This window comes from Furipterus horrens, unplaced genomic scaffold (assembly GCF_987537825.1).
Source record: "Furipterus horrens unplaced genomic scaffold, mFurHor1.1.pri manual_scaffold_3, whole genome shotgun sequence".
In the NCBI taxonomy this organism is placed as follows: Eukaryota; Metazoa; Chordata; class Mammalia; order Chiroptera; family Furipteridae; genus Furipterus; species Furipterus horrens.
Genome location: NW_028327173.1, coordinates 195,823,782 through 195,841,388, shown reverse-complemented (window position 1 = coordinate 195,841,388; position 17,607 = coordinate 195,823,782). Strand labels below are relative to the sequence as shown.

The 17,607-nt window shown below is 44.3% G+C and overlaps 1 pseudogene; it reads right to left on the bottom strand.

The window, feature by feature from the left end:
* Positions 1 to 12,501: 12,501 nt before the first annotated feature.
* Positions 12,502 to 12,852, bottom strand: LOC150017128 (developmental pluripotency-associated 5 protein pseudogene; annotated as a pseudogene).
* Between the last annotated feature and the right edge of the window lie 4,755 nt (positions 12,853 to 17,607).

Below are 17,607 nucleotides of genomic sequence, written 5' to 3'. Positions count from 1 at the left end.
TTTGCCGGACACCCGCCTCCGGCTGGGATGAAGAGTTGAAGATGAGTGTGTGTTGCGAGTGAGTGAGTGTGTACTGTGTGTGTGGCAGCCCCTACCAAAAGGAGCTGCCGGAGGGCTGCGAGTGAATCATTAACTGTGGTCCTGGGCAGCTGCTGGCCCCTGCCTGCCTCTCCCTCTCCTCGGCAGCCCTTCAGGCTCCCCGAGCCTCACTGCTCTCATCTGGGAGGCGGCGAGAATGATTGCCCCCGCCTGAGAGCGTTGTTTTAAGGATTACATGCGGCAATGCCTGAAAAACACCCACCACAGCGCGGAGTACTCGGTTATTGCTGGCTCTTATTTATTTACTACATGGAGTGGATGGTCTTTTAAAGAGTAAATCCGAGGTGTCCAAACTGGCCCAGCAACCATTCAGAGCTCTGAATAGCTTTCTGCACTTGAAGGGAAAACATGCTATTAATGTTACTGATGGTATCATTTAAAGGTAATGTATCCCTTGAGGGAGTAAAAACTTGCTCTGTTGGAATGGTGAGAGATAAATGGATTCCAACTAGTGTCTTAGAAAACTTTTGTAACCCTTGGGAAAAAAAAATGGTTTGAATGTTGTGTGAAGAGAATATCGTGGTGTTTTGTTGAATGCTTGTCTTTCATTAGTATGGCTGATTTGGGGGGGGGGTTGGGGGATGGAAGGTTCTTAAACTTTCTGCTCCTCCCTTAAACAAGTAAAGGACGGAGAGAAAACAAAGCCCAACCACACAACAAAATGCCAGCAGCCCCTGGAAATTAAATGGCAGTTGCCACTTCAGGCGGTTTTTCACATGTCTGGCCTGGGTGGTCCGGTTCAGTATTTGTCACTGTGTCACTTTCCTTTTCTTATTTAACCTGAAGAGCAAATAAACATTTGGTGCCGTTAATTTTTCTTTTTAAACCCTGAAATATCAATATGTAGCAGACGCTTTTGGAATTCTGAACCCTCTGCTACTTAACCTCCTACCCTGTGACAAACTGAAAGGGCCTTCCTTCCCACAGGTTCCTAGGGCGATGGAAGTGGGAATCTTCTTGTCTTATCACACCACACCACCCCCGTAGCTTCGGAGCTGGGGACTGGCACAAACTGCCCCAGTCCTCCTAGGGTCTCCATGGCCTTTCCCTGGAGCCTTAAGAATAAATACATCCACCTAGAGAAAGTGATTACTTCTCAGGGGGTAGGAAGCCGCTTTCAGATGCAGATCTTTCAAGTGTCAAATTAATTCAACAGCCCTTTCAGTTGTTAGAAGACAACTTTTACTCCTCTACGGGAGTGGGAGGATCTGAAAGCCTGCTGCTGGAGGAGGGAAGGAGGGGCGGAGTGGGGGTGGGGGACAGGGAAGTGATTGCTTAGTTCAGAGCCAGGTCTGCACCTGGTGAGAGCTCTGTCTCTGTGGCTGATGGCTGGGAAACTTAGACAAGTTTGCTTTTCTGAATCAAAGTCTCCCGTTTGGTAAAATGAGGACCCCCCCCCCTTTTAAGAGGAGTTGTTTAAATGAATGGAAAACCCCTAGCATAGTTCCAGAGACATAGTTACAGTTCTGTAGCATCCAGAGTAGGTCCTAAAGGTAGAAGTGATCATTTAGACCTGGAAAAGAAAAAGACTTGATTGAGGCGATAACCCCTGAACTGAGTGTAGAATGACTGGCCAGTCTCTTGTGCAGACAGGAGGGAGGTGGGCCTGGAAGGGAGGGTAGACCTGAGGAGGAAGGCATTCCAGGCAGAGAGGCTATGGGAGATCAGATATGCTGCAATAGTCAGTTTAGGCTGAACATCAATGTCTCAGTGGCTTATGACAGCCGAAGTTTATTTCTCCTGCCACATGTCCATTGCAGATCAGCTGTGGTTCTGCTTCTGATCTATTTTCATTCTGGGACCCACGGAGGCTTAAAAAACAACTTCTTTCTGGGATGATACTGAGCTCACTTACGGGAAAGGGAAAAAAGAAAACATGACAGAACAAACACAGCACTTAATTTCTGCTCAGAAGAAGCAGACAGCACTTCAGCTTTCTTGCTGTTGGCCAAAGTCAGTCACATGGCCAAAGCTGAGGCTGTGGTATGGGAAAGTATAAACCTCCTGCAGACAGTGAGGAACAGCTGAGTAGGAGGGAAAGTGCAGGAGGAAAACAGAGCCGGGGCAGGGGCCTGGAGGCCCATGATGAAAGGCCTGGGTCATTTGCTAGGGGATTGGGATCGTATCCTAGGGGCAGGGAGCAGCCACTGAAGGGTTATAAGTTGGGTCTTGCCATCAGATTTGAAGAGTATCTCTAGTGGCAATGTGGGAGATTGAAATGGGCGGGACTAAAGGCGAATGATGAGGGTCCAAACCAGTACAGCAGCCTCCAGTCTCTCTCACTGTCACATGACTTGGGATTCCACTGCTAGAAAATGATTCAGTTGGCACTTGAGTGGCTTGTCTTGTTTACAAGTCCTCCTAAAGTGCACATGTTCTCTCATCTTAGAGCCATTGTTTTGTAATATTATCTAAAGCAGCAGTTCTCAAACTTTACTGTGCATCAGAATCACCAGGAGGGCTTGGGGGTGGGGTGGGGAGATGTCTGGGCCTCAGCCCCAAAGTTCCTGAATTTGTGGGTCTGTCGTGGGCCTGGGAACGAGCATTTCTGAGAAGTGCGCCAGCTGATGCTGATGCTGCCGGTTCAGAGGCCACACTTTGAAGACCACAGAACTAAAAGGATAAATTCAGACATGGTCAGGGGAAGGACCTCAATAGAAGGGCCAAATGGAAGGAGGAGAAGGTCTGCAAGGTCCAGCATTCTGTCTCCGTGGCACTGTTGCTGAAGGCTGACTCCAGCCATGAGCAGCGGGGTAAGGGTGACGTCTCTAGGAGCAGATTAGGTTTCAAATGCGGTTCTCATAGCGAGGAAATGGGAAAAGCTCGAATTCATAGACTGAACACAAGAAGAGGACAAGTGCTGCTTTCATCCCCTCCCTTTGTCATTCTGCCCTGACTCCCCTTTCTGTCATGGAGCACACACCCTTCTGCCTGGCCCCCAGCCTCTCACCCGAGCCTGTCGGTGTATTCCAGTCCTGACCCATCGCACTTCTTGCCATCTTCGTTTTAATTTCTGGAGCTGGGTTAGCCCACTGGGTGGACCTTTGGCTGAATTTTAAGAAAGTCAGACCAAGAAATTTCTTGTTTCACTTGGGGTCACCTTCATGAATAAACATCTGTACCATGTGATCATGCAAATTGTGATCAACAGCCCCCAGAATAAATTACTCCATTAGAAACCAAAGTCTTCCTTGGTTTGGCTTATACCAATGGGTGGAGCAAGTCCCAACAATTCTCTTAACTGTGACTCACCACTTCTGTAATGAGAGAGCATTCCAAGAATGAACGTTAAGGAGAAAATATGTTGGTGTGTACAACATGATACAAGAAATAAAACAGAGTGAGGGTTTGTTTTTTTTTACTGTATTCTTCTCAATCCTGGATGTGGCCGAAGCATGAACTTTACAAGTGTCCAGATAATCAGTGATATGCCTGCCCAGCAGACACCATGTGAATGCAAGAAATACTTTGAGGGTTTACATTATTTTGAGAGCTGGCTAGCAGGTTACATTATTTGTTTCAAGGTGGGGTGAGTGCAAATTGATATGTTGGGGTGTGGATAGAACATACTAGAAATTCTATACATGTTAAATTTGTATAAAATAAGATATGTCTTGGTGGGCGCAAGCTATAAATGAAATGAGCGAGATTTGAAAAGACCCTTTTCCTGATTGAGTTTTGACAGAAGAATGACACCTAAAATGTGTGCTCTTTGAGACAGGAAAATTCCATAGGCTTCCGCGTGCCTCCAGCAGTGAGTGAGGTAGCTGTGCAGGAGGCCTGAGGCCAACTTCTGTTGATCAGATCTGTGTGTTTCCCTCTGCGGGTAATTTCACATAATGTTTCCCCTCCTCCTGCAGGCTCGGCCTTAGTGGTACCTTCTCTTGGCCAATTCTTCAGTGAACTACCACGGTTCCCCCAGTCTCAGAGCTCCAGGAAACTTGGTCTAAAGTTTCAAAAGATGCAGCAGATAAAACCCTAGACAGAGAGAGCCAGTGAGGGAAAGGACTCTGACACTAGCCACCAGGGCTTTAAAATGCTGAACATAGTCATTAGAAAGTGTTACAATTCCCTGTTGGATAGCATTTATCCAGCAATTTGATACGTGAGAAATATACATATCAAGTCACCAGACTAATAGTATCCTTTCTATATGTTTATATTGAATAAATGCTATCATGTGTTTTTCCACCTTTAGCAATTTCAGGAGGAAGGTTTCTAATGCTGTTGCTGTATTTCTGAAATGTGATGACTTAGAAACAGCTCGCCAGAATTGTATGCAGAAATAATAGAAGGGCAGGATTGAAAATGCCAAGTCCCTCGCATTTTTTGTTTATTGTGTGTACCTCTGTCACCCCAACTGGCTCCGTTTTAACCTGGATTTGTGCTCTCAGAGGGCCTCACTAATAGTCAAGAGGTGGTCAATGTTCTTTGTGATATGTAGTCACAATGGAGAGTGGGCAGCTGCTTTGCAGATAGTTAATGGCCCAATAAAGTCTCTGGAAGGTGGCTTCATGCAAATGGCACTGAATGTCTTCTAGGCGCAAGGCTCTGAGAAATTCAGAGAAGTATAATGCTTGGTCTTCTGATTCAGCCTCTAATCTGAGAGAGAAATGGTATAATATTTCTGCAGAATTACTAACAGTTAAATGAAAATGTGTCCAACAGTAAGCAGGTCATGAAAGGGCACAGCACTATGTTCTGGGTTCAGAGACAGGGACTATTTCTTAGGCTGTGCCAGGCTGGGCAGGTTCACACTGGATTGCAGGGCAAAGTGAGATTTAGGTTTTAGGGAATGGACCTAAGTTTACTGTGGCTCTGATGGTCAGCACAGGCTTGTTCCATGTGTGTGACCAGACATCTGGAGTAGGAGAGGAGAAGGGACGTCTGAGCTTCTTAAAGTGTTCCTTTCTCAACTGCCACCTGACCATCTAATTGGAATATTCTGCTGCCTTAAATCGCCTCCTGACAAATGAAGCCTTTGAGTGATTCATTAGCAGATGAGTAACCCTGGGCTCCAGTTTGACCTTCATGTGTTCATTTTATTAATAGGAATGCCCTTTGGAGCTAAAGATGTCAAATCTCTGTATAAGTAAAATCTAATCCCATCATAAACTCTGTCAAACAAGCGGACAGTAGGTCTCTTTTCTACTTGCAAAGTGACTTGGGAAGGTCAAGTGACTTGTTTAAAGTCACGCAGGAATCCCCTGGCTCTTCTCCGTTCCCTGGTCCCACCTCTCCTGACATTTGGTGGTGTCCAGCTTAAGTTGCTTCACAGACCTCTCTGTAGGGAGGGTAGCACTGAGAACTTGGGGACCCTGAATTCTAGTTAAGATTTTCTCTATCTACATTATACCTCATGGAGTCCCTCAACTCTAACTCCAAAAGGTCCTCATGGCTTTTAAGTTGTGGGTGAGATAATTACACCTTTTCCTTTCAGGCTTAACCCTGGCTTCCCTTGAAAGAAGGTACCATTTTAGTGCTGTGGGTCTGTGCGAGCACAGCATCTGAGCGAAACGGCATTGTCAGCGCTTTACACGCCAAATGCCAACTAATACAGAAGGGCTATTCGTGGCTTTCAATCTGCCTGAACTTGGAAGTGAGACGCTGGGCCCTACCAGCTTGATAGAATCACTCCATTGGCTCCCTTCCGTTTGAAGTTAGCTCATTACTTTTTTTAAAAGAAGGGAGTTTTTTAAATGAAAGCAGATTTTATTTCTGTGTTTGCTTAAGAAACTGAATATAATTATCTGTTTTTCCTGACTTTAACTTTTAAAAGAGAAAAATGATGTCATGGTTAAGTGGATAAGGCTGTGGTGATCTACAGATGGTGAGCTTATTCGATTTTACATGAAATGTTGTCCATTGTGTCAGCCCACAGCTGTCAAAACTACAGTTTTACTTGTGTATTTTCCTGCTCTTGCCAAACTCAAAGTGTTGATTTTTCTACATCATTCCTGTCCCTGCATTTACCTCGACTTGAAACTTGAACATTTGAAGGGTGTGAAAAAATGTTATTATTGAAATTATCGCAGTCACTATTAATAGCTCTCACTCATTGAGTTTTCCTGTGTTCCAGGTCCTCTGCTAGCAGTTTATATACTACATCATCTCACTTAATTTCCACCTCAACTCTGTAAGGTTGGGAAGAGTAGCATGTCATTTTATAAAAAGACATACAGAGGCTGGACTTAAGTAATTTGTCAAAGGTTGTAGTAGGCCTGGGCTTTGAACCCCTTTTCTGATCTCTTAGCTCTGGTAGCTGTGCTCCTAATCACTCCTGTGTCTGGAAACAGAAGGAAGAGTGCTCTGAAGAGTTAACAGGCTCTGCCCGCTTGGGCCTCACCCACGGAGATCCTGGCCAGGGAAAACTGTCCTTGCCTGTGCTGTTGGTTCGCACGATCAGCAGGGCTGTTGAAGCACACTTTCTTCTCTTCTTTGCCCTATCTCTTCCTCCTTAATATTTTTGTTATAAAGTATCCTCTGAATAAGTGGTGAGTTAGGGAGTGGGAATCTGTTTAAGCAAAACTCAGCATGTCTCAGTCGCTCACCATCAGCTTAATTGGCACGTGGGGGCTGTGCCCTCCTCAGCAGCCCCAGCAGCTGAGCCATCTGTCACATCACAGGGCCCTGGACCTCATGTGCTCTGCTGTTGGTTGGTGTTGAGTTCCTGACCCCTGAGTGGGCCTTGGGGACGCAGTGCCAAGGAACCAGAGTCATTTGCTGTCCCATATTAGACTCAGCTGGGTGACTTGGCTGGTCACAGTACAGTGCTCACCAGGCCAGGGGTTTTGATCCCTTGTCATCTGCTTGCCCCTGTCTTGTGAAGAGGACAGGGAATCTGTATCCAATCCTGGCTGGGTACTTGGTAGAAGTGGGTCCTGGCCATAAGAAAGCTAGATAAGCCCTGTCTGGTTGGAGTGTTGTCCTGTAGACTGAAAGGTTGTGAGTTCAATTCCCGGTCAAGGCATATCCCTGGGTTGTGGGGTTGTGGCCGATCGATGTTTCTCTCTTGCATCCATGTCTCTCTCTCTCTAAAAGCAGTGAAAAAAATGTCCTTGGGTGAGGATAAGTAAATAAAAAGAAAGCCAGATAAGACTGTAGGTTCATTTACTCACTTACTGGGGAATGTGTGTCTCGTGGATGGTGCATGCCAAAGTGGTTAGTTAAGAGCACGGACTCAAGGGTCAGAATGTCTGGGTTTGAATTGTGTGGTCGTACGCATTATTTAACCTCCCTGCCTCAGTTTCGTGTGAATAAATGGGATAATAATAGTACCTAATTCATAGAGATCTTATGGGGATTACATGAGGTATTTAGTTGAATGAGTTGTAAAGCACTATGAGATCAATGTCTGGAGGTAGAAATATTACATAGTGTTTATCAAATAGCACATAAAAATAAATAGGTAGGTGATCATCGTATGTAGGTAGACAGTTTTATGATAGATGAAGCTCACCTAATTACTTCAGTAAAGGTACTCATGATGCCTTCCATACAAATGGAATCTTACTAAGTCTGCGAGGGGAATTTGCCATTTTGTTTATTTTAATTTCCCAATTACAGTTGACGGTCAATATTGTATTAGCTTCAGGTATACAGCATAGTAGTTAGACTTATATAAGTTACAAAGTCGTCCCCTCCGCCCAGATACGTCTAGTATCAACCTGGCACCCCAACGATATTAGGGAATTGGCCGTTTTAAAGAATCATGTGAGAAATGTGTTTGTAGTGCCTTTTTGTAAAACGGACATGAGAGAAACAGTGTAAGAGCTGAAGAGGAAGTCCAGGATGGCCTGGTATGTTTAACCAGGGCTACTAGAAAGAGCTGCCATCATCTTGGGTGGGGAAGGCTGCTTCTGGTGGAGCAGGTTTGGAGGGAGGGAGGGAGAGTAGTAGTTCCAGTTTGGATGTGTTAAGTGTGAGAGGCCTGTTAGACATCGAAGTGAATGTGTTCAGTGGATATCCTCGGAGACAGATGAGGAATCAGGGCTAGACATCCGTGCAGTGATCCTGTCTCTAGACGCAATTACGGCTGTGAAGGAACGAAAGGAGATGGGGAAGGGGAGGAGTCTGGGGGCTGGCTCAGGGGCCACCCCTGCTCCAGTGGGAAAGCCAAGCCAGATCTAGTTTGTTCTTTTCTCACTTTGCCCGTGTAAAACGAAGTGTGGGCATGTTTATGCTGGTCTTTGGATAGGTTATCATCTGAGCTCTGTAATGTTTAGACTTCAGTCGAGAGACGAAGGTCAGATACCATTTGACCTCTTCCTAGCTACTTACTCTCTGAGACTCAGTTTCCTTATCTTGAGAGGGGAACTGGTGGGACAAATACCCACTTCAGAGGTTGGAGGGCTCAGTAGTTGCAGCTGTATTAATGATAGGAGGCGGCTCCCTGTTTATCACTGTGAAACCCTCACGGCTCACGGCACTGTGGGAGGAGTGGGGAGCAGTGACAGCTCACACATTTCAAGCCCTTTGAATTTTCCCTGAACTGGAAACCACATATTAGTGCAGCTTATACTACTACTATTTTCCTTCTTTTTATTAAAAATAAAAGACAGAGGTCAAGGAGATACTGTAATAAATTCCACACACATATGCCAGCCACTTATGCTTTCTCTGTAATCGAAACACGACACCCACAGGTCAAGTCTGGCCTGAGTATGTGGCAATCGGTACGTGAATCACAGAGGCACAGCATTCAGAGAACTGAAAAGGAAGTGCAGAAAACGTGGCTGTCCCTGGCAATGGCACTGTTCCAATATTACATACACTATGATGGGCCAGGTAAGAATAATAAACTGAGCCTTGCCCACTGCTTTTTTTTTTTCCTTATCCTCACCTGAGGACATGCCTATTGATTTTAGAGAGAGGGGAAGGGAGGGAGAGAGAGGGGGAGAGAAAGAGCCATCATTTGCCTCTTGAATGTACCCCAACCAGGGACCGAACCTGCAGCCTAGATATGTGTCCTGACTGGGAATCGAACCCAAGACCTTTCCGTTTATGGGACAATGCTCCAACCACCTGAGCTACATCAGCCAGGGCACTCCCCCTACAGCTTTAACATCAAGTTTTACACTTGGTTGGAAAATGCTTCTAAGACAGTCAGTTTCACTCAGCAAATAATACGATTCTGAGTCTGTTTTTTAAAAAAGTCTCTCTTTCAAAGCTAAAGAAGAATCCAGAGATATGAAGACTCAAATTCTGATGTCTTGTGTCTCAATATTCTAATTAGTGTGTCTGCTGTGTTTGCATTTATGGTTTATGCTCTTTGAATTTGTGGCTTTTCTGTTTTACAAGAGTTACTGTCAGGGAGACGTCTACCAGAAGAAACACTACTATTAGTGGTGGCGGGGCCAAATATATGTAACGATGTGGTTGGTTTCTCAATCCCTACTAGAATTTTTGAGAAGCCTTCTCCAGATGGAGGTGGGTGGTGTGAGGACTGAAAGAAAACATTGGAAATACCCAGGCAGACGCAGGGATAGGAAAAAGTTCCCAGTGATTTTCTTTCTGGTCTTTCAGGTTGAGGAAGTAAAGAGAATGGGCATAAACTGTGGGAAATTTCCATCAACTTGGAAAAAACAATAGAATAAATAATTCTTTGCTATGAGGTGAGAGCCCAGGGAGCACAAGGTCAGAGGATCCTGTCCCATTTGTCTGTGGTGACAGCCTCCCACCCCAAAAGGAACACCTCATCCTTAAACAATGGCAGTGTCCCTGGGAAGCTGAAAAGGTACATGCTAAGGGAATTTTTAGAAATCGGATCATTTCAAAAACACACTAGTGGTTATATTTTGCTGTATTTTCCTTAGCAAGGCATTATCCTTGTGAAGCAGGCCCCTCGCAAACCAGAAACTGCCCAAGTTCGTGTCTGCTGACTGAAGGCAGGGCACTAAGTTTCCTTAGAGCATATGCATTCTACAATTCAAATGTATTTATAAATACTAGAAAAATAAATCTAAAAGAAGGTAATACACTGGGAGTGTGAAGATGGGTGAGTTGTTGCTATTTTAAGGGGCTGAGTTGCTCACATTTTTTAATAATGTGTGGATTATTTTGCCCTACAAGTCGTAACACTTCCTAACATCTGTTCTCTAAATTTACAATCTATAAAGAAGTACCCAGTGTCAACAGTGCCTGTGACCCATCAAAACCCACGACCCTGCTTGGCAAAAGGAGAACCTGCCCTCAGTCAACACATACTTATTTGACTCTCACGCTGTGCCACACTCACCCCGTGTGTCCCTGTTCCTGGCCGCTGTCCCTGGCAGTTCGAGACACCCACGTGCCTGCCTTCAGTCAGCAGACATGAACTTGGGAAGTTTCTTGTCTGCAAGGGGCCTGCTTCACAAGGATAATGTCCAGATCAGCTGGGTCCTGCCATAGCTGCAGCCCTGAGGCCCACTGTGGTGTTTTGTGTTTGACTGGGTTGTTTGGGTTTTATGCTGTGTGTCTCTTGTCTTGGGGCAGGGTCGGGGAGGGAGGGTATTCTTTGAAAAAGATATTCTTTACATTACTGAAAACGGAAATAAGGAATTATCAGTTCAGGGTCAGTAGAAGCCACAGTGCCTGGCTTCCTTCTGCTCTACTCCTCTGGGATGATTCTGTTTTGTTTTGAAAGATCTGAAAGTGACATGAGCTAGATAAATTGTTTTAGGGTGGAGCTTTTAACAGGGAATCCAGAGATCCCCAGGGGATTCATGAAGAGACTTTGGGAAAGGCATCTGTGAACTACCTAAAGTTATTATAAATCATGTTGCATGTATGTGTATTTTCCCAGAGATGAGGGTCTCTGGCTTAAATTATATCTCAAAGAGATCTAGGGTTTCATACATTTTTTAAAAAGATTAAGAACCAGTTCTAGGGGGAGTTCTTCAAGTTTGAGTTGTGAACCTTGGCCATGGCCCTATCTAGAGACCTCTTCCTGATGGATGACATGTGTGTGGTGGAAGCATCAGGGTAAATGTGTAAAGCATCTTAAGGGCATCCACAGAAGCTCATGCTGCAGAAAGATGAAGAATGTTTCACTTCTTCAATTGCCGGAAATCCAGAAATGCACAACCCCAGCACTTCTGCCTAATGCTTTCCTATTCTCCTTTCTCTGCTGTCCTTGAGCCGACGCAGAGCTCCTTTAACTCTGTATTATCTGAAGAGTTCCTTCCTGAACTGAACACTAATATCTCTTTTACCTGGTCTTCCTCTGGGTTCTAAGCAAGCCAGGGTGATTTTCCCTACAACGGAGGCTGAATTTCTGAGCGTCTGTTTATCCTGTGCCCAGCATGCTAATGTTGGCCTTCCCACACTTGGTTCTCCTTTCTCTTCATATTATACATTCTCTCTGGGTAACCTAATCCGAACTCACGGCTACTAATCACCTCACGGTCTGTATTAGCAACCCTTACCTCTCTTCTTCTGGGTTCTTTACCTGTGTATTTAACAGGCCCCAGAGACATCGCCCACAGGCCAGCAAACACTCTTTGGGTCTCCAGCGGAACTCATCACATCCCTCCCACCCCTCAACCATTCTTTCCCCTAAAGTCCTTATCTTGGTGGATGGCACCAAAATCTTTCCAGTTTTCCAAGGATCTTTGCCATCCACCACCACATCACTACTCCCTCAATCTAAATGAGCCCCAAACAGACTTTATCCCCTCTTGGTGATCTTACATCTTAAACAGCTCACGAAAGAACCCCTCCTCTTGATCCCTCATCTTGTGATGCCTGGTCACTGTATTTACTAGCTGGGCTTCCCACCTTGCAGTCCCCTTCCTCATTACTTCCAGAATGACCTTCCTAAAATACATGTTATTTGGTGTAAGTGATCTCCTTAATGCAGTCTTTATGACAAAACAGCCTTCGTGGCATGGCCTGCAAGGTCTGTCTGACCTATCTCCTGACCTTCCCAGCCTCCTATCTTACTGCTGTCCTTACTCCTATGCTCACTGCTTCAGTCACCCTGAGTTACCGATTGTTCAGAAAGCACAATGTGCTTTCATTCACCTCCTAGTCTTCGTGTGAACACAGTACGATTTGTTATAGCTGTTTTGAGTGGGGCCTTTATAGAAAACTACTACACTTCAGGCTTCTTGGTCATGTACAAAACAGACATCCTCTTTCTAGCTCTGCATCATCCCATCCCTTCCTTCTTCTCCCTTCTTAACACTGTATCTCAGGCCATCCGTGAGCTTGATTCCCATTTCTTTTCTTTTCTTTTTAAAAAATTATATTCTTTAATTAGCAACCTTAGGAAAAATTCACATCAGGGCTCAGAGACAAATGTAGAAACCCACCCAAGCTTGTCAGGCTGCAGCACTGTTTAAACCAGAACGATCCATGCCAGCTCTGGCCACAAGCTACTGTTCGCATTCTGGTCCCAGGCACATTGGCTGCAAACTGGCCTCACTTCATAGAAGGGTCTGGCTCGAGGGCACTCATGGCTTCCTCAAGTCTGAGCATTCCTCGCTCCTGCCTCAGATGGTGCCTCTCGGCCATGGACTGGAACATCCACTCCGTTTGGAGCTTGTACAGGTAATTGCCATAAACCGCGGCCTCGGTGAGGTTTGAGGATTCTGGAACCTTCATCTCAAGCATGGCTTTGCTCACTTGCTCCATGTATGGGATTTGAGATCTGCCTGGGCCAAACATGGCTTCCAGCAGCTGCGTCTGGACCTGAGACACCTCAGGATCTTTCAAGTCTTCAGGAACTTTCACCCACGGTGGGATATCTTTCTGTTTCGGCAGTGTCCCCATCTTGAGTGCCTCAATGATCCTCATTTCTTAGCCCCATCTTCCCCTTACACTGTATCTTACTCTTATCTTAGATCCTACCCTCTTTCTGATACCTACCCTCAAGGTTGGGGTCAGTGATGGGTGATGTTCGGGGGAGGTCTGGGGACGGACGTAAGAGTCAGGATGTCTGTTGCACACACTCTTTGGTAAGAAACAATGGTTTTGCATGTTGACAACTGTTTAAACATGGCTAAGTAAAATGGTACCTTCTAACTGACCCTATTGTATTGTCGTATTTTGTTCTTATAGATGTCATACTGTCAGCTTAGAATGTCCTGTTTCCCTGTCCCCAATTAATTTCTGTTCATCTTTCAAACCCCTGCCCAGGTATCACCTTCCCTGACCCCAAGATTGGTCTAGGGGTCACTCCTCTGTGTGCTAATGGCACTGCTGGGTTTTCTGGGGGCTGCCTTGGGCATACTGTTGTATTTGTCCTTTAATTTGCTCCTCTCCCTCTCCGAGGCAGCGCCTGGGTCTTAGTCCTCTCTCTATTCCTAGAATTTCACCAGAACAACCAGACAATAGGGGATGTTCAGTAAATGCATGATAAAAAGCTTTTATGGAAGCAGTATTTACTTGCTAGGTATTTTATTTTGTTGGAGAGCATGTGAAAACCACAAAGGGCTTGAGAGAAGTTAAGTCTGCTTCCCCTCCTTTAGGTACTTTCAACATATTTTCAAACGAGTGTGTATATCAATCCCAAATTAATAAATTGTGGACACTAAAGTGAAAGGTTTTGCAGTGTTGCTGTGGTCATTCAGAGAATTTGTGGCAGGGAAGGCCCCAGGAAATAACCTCCTGCCCCTTCTCTGAGGTGAGTTTCCGTTTGTGCCAGGTAAATGGAAAAGTCCTTCCCCATAGAAGCTTATAATCAGAATTAACACTGTGTATGCTGGGCATTTTTTGCCTTCTTTTACAAGGCTGTACTAATACACTCATGAAACTTTATAAACTGTTGATTATTAACTCCTTGCAATGGGGTTTCCAGTGTAGCTGCTTCCCTCTATTCCACGGGTATTGTTGCTTTCCTTCTGGGTAGCTGGCCCTGACTTTTGGCAATACCTCGAGAGAGGCATGGATGTCCCTCTAGGAGCTAACTCTCTTGTGAACATTAAGGGTCAGCATTGACTGTCCAAGCTCCCATGATGTCTCGTTACAGCATTTAACACTGGTCACCTACCTTGAAAATTCTCTCTTGCCTTCGTGACCCTGAAGGCGTCTGTTTCTTTCTCTGTGTGTCTAATCGTAGGGCTCTGTCACTTGGCCCCCCTTTTCCTTCTCACTTCCCCCCCTTTCCCATATATAGGCATACTTTGTCTTCTTTTAGTCTATCATTTCACTTCCTCTGCTCATAACCTGTTCATTCTCTTGGCTTCATGTATCATCTTTGTGTGTGACTCTAAAGTCTTAACTTTTTACCTCCAATTTTTACCTCTAATTAGACCCCCAATCTCCGTGTTCTACACCCGCCCTCTTTTTCACAGTCCTTGAATCTCAGCATTTCCAAAATTAAAACTCACTTTTCATCCCCACTCCCAATTAATTCCACATTCCTAGTTTCCTTAGGATGTTTACTGGGGCCCAGGCTTAATTGCTGTTTCCTATCACTGTTGTTTCATTTGTTCTGCTGAGGGAAGAATAAGCTCAAGGATTCCTATGGAGATAGGCATCTACTTTCATTTTGTTTCCCAGTCAAGGTTTTTTCCTGAACATTTGACATTTCCCTCCTTTTTCTTAGTGTGGGTGGTAAGGCAGGGGTGTGTGTGTGTGTTTGCTGGGCTGCTGGGTTGCACAGCTCCAGGGGCAGCGTTCACATAAGGGGCACATTCCCATTCCATCAGATGTGAGTGGTGCCCCCTGGAGTTGTGCAGCACAGTGCTGCGGGAATGTTGGGTGTCAGGGGATGGAGTGTAGGTAAGTGAGGGCTTCTGGGAGGGAGGGATGCTGAAAACTGAAATGGGAGGGAAAGAGTTAAGGGGAGTTGGCTGTTCCACCCAGGAGGAAAGTTTTATTTTCTAGCAAGAAGGCAGGATGGGAGAAGAAAGCTCTGTGTTTTTTAGACAAATTTACATTAAGCTAACTTTATGGTAGAACCACCCACCAAGCTTGAGGTTTGTGGCCTAGCGCTTTGTTTTCCTCTGATCCTTGTTATTCTTGATATAGGGAGCATTGGCAGGAGCTTCTAAAATGAAATTTCACGTTCCTGCAGCTGTAGTGAATAATTGGGATGGTGGCAGACTCTCTTCTCACAATTGGACTCCTTTAGATGTGGTTTCCATGTGGCCCTAAGAGATAGGTGACAGCGCCAGTCACACTGCGGCCCGCCATTTACTGAAACAGCACAGATGACTGGGTACATCAGCAGTGGGACACCTTGGTGGCTAGAGCAATGACACCTGCTGTTCAGGGGCCCTTGGAGCACCCATCCAGGCAGGATTGCTGCCTTTAGCTGCACTGGCTTTGCAGTATGCACTGCATGGACGCTGCTCACAAACGGGGCCCCAGAGTTGTCCATCGTGGTGTCTCTGCTGCCGGGACCTTGTCTCAGAAGGCATTTGGCCAGGGCGTTTCCTGCCTCAGGCTGAAGCTCACACTGCTCCTTCCTCCTTCCCCTAAATTTCTAAGATCTCCCCCTTTCTTCCACTTTCACTTCCTGAATGCCTTAACCACAGTAATGAAATCAGCAAGTTCATGCCTTGTTTCTTGACCAGGCTAACTACTATTCATACTTTTTTAGTAGAAATGATAACGGTAATAGATAACAATAATGGAGGACTTGTTATTCACTGTGCTAAATGTCTTACATGCAGCATTTTTCTCATCCTCACAGGAATCTGTGAAACTATTAAGTGAGATTCAGGTTTGGAGAGTTTAAGAGATATTACCGTAATTATAGTTGACAAAGGCGAGGGACCTGGCCTGCTTGGTGCTGGGAATCAGTGTGCGGTTCATCTGGCTAAGATCCAGGTTAGATACAGCCTCTTCCCAGAAGCTTCCCTCAGTTCCTCCACCCTACCCCTGTGACCTTTCGTCATCCTGTGTAGGAACCTATGTTGTCATTCAATTTCAGGGCCTCTTAGAGGTGGTGGAGACAGATGTTCCTTCCCTTTTCTGAGGTTCCCAGTATATTAAAGACTGAAGAAATTCTGTAGTATAGTTTGAAATCAGGGAGCTTGATAACTCCAACTTTGTTATTTTTTCTCAAGATTGCATTGGCTATTTGGAGTCTTTTGTGGTTTAATATGAACTTTATGATTATTTTTTCTCCTTCCCAGAAGAATGACATTGGTATTTTGATAGGAACTGCGTTAAATCTGTAGATTGCTTTGGGTAGTACAGATATTTCAGCAATATTAATCCTTCTTATCCATGAACATGGTATATCCTTCCATTTATTTGTGCCCTCTTCAGTTTCTTTCTTTCATGTCTTATAGTTTTCAGAGTACAATTTTGTGTTTGGTATTTTTTTGTTGTTGTTGTTTTTACCTCTTTGGTTAAATGTGTTCCTAGGTATTTTATTCTTTTTGCTGCAGTTAGAAATGGAATTTTTTTCTTAATTTTTCTTTCTGATTATTCATTATTAGTATATACAAATACAGTGGATTTCTGTATATTAATTTTTTGTCTGAGAGCTTGACTGAATTCATTTATTCTAATAGTTTTTTTTTTTTTTGTTTATTTGTTTTTTTGCTGGGCTCTTCAGAGTTTTCTGTATAATGTCATCTACAAATGGTGACAGTTTTACTTATTCCTTTTCAGTTTGGCTGCCTTTTATTTCTTTTTCTTGTCTGATTGCTGTGCCTAAGACTAGATTGAATAAGTGGTTAATTGAAATAGAAATAATCCATATCATGGTTACTATCTTAGAGGAAAAGCTTTTTCACTATTGATTATGATGTTAGTTGTGGGTTTGTCAATATGGCTTTTATTATGTTGAGGTATATTCCCTTCTGTACCCACTTTGTTGAGAGTTTTTATCATAAGTTGATGTTAAACTTTGTCACATGTTTTTTCTCCATCTATTAGATGATGATATAATTTTTTTCCAAGGCAAGATTAGAGAAATATTATGACCTTTCTTTTATCTTTGCATTTAACTAAATCAACACCTTTAATGTATATTCATACATGTAGAAACCCACATGTGATATAATTTTGCTACACACAAAGTAACTGTTGGAGCTATAAATGATATTCATTGAACTCTCCATGCAGAGCAGTTTGGTAATGGGACATGGATTTAAGCTTGTAGGAGGCACATCTTTCAATCCTTTTTGTGTATTTCTGTGACCAAATGTGTACTTTCATTAAAGTCCTTCATGAGTATGAGGCTAGTTGGTCTTTCTGGATTCTGTATTATTTATTTCTCAATCCCTAACATCTAGCACAGAGTCAGGGCTTAGCACATTGTAGTCACTTAATCCTGTTAGTTGGTTGAATGGATCAATGAATTGTTTGAGAACAGTCTCCAAAGTCAGAACGATTTTGGTTGGAATCCCAGCACTACCACTTATTGGTTCTCTGACTTTGATCAAGTTACTTAACCTCTCTGGCCTCAGCTTTTGTCATCTTTAAAATGGGGTTATTACTAATAGTACCTACGTCAGAAGGTTGGTGGGAGGAACAAAGGCGATGACATGCCTCATTATGAAATGACAGAGTGCACCTGCACCTGCACAGTGGTTGGGGCCAAGGTTGGGGAGGAAGGTTGGTCTG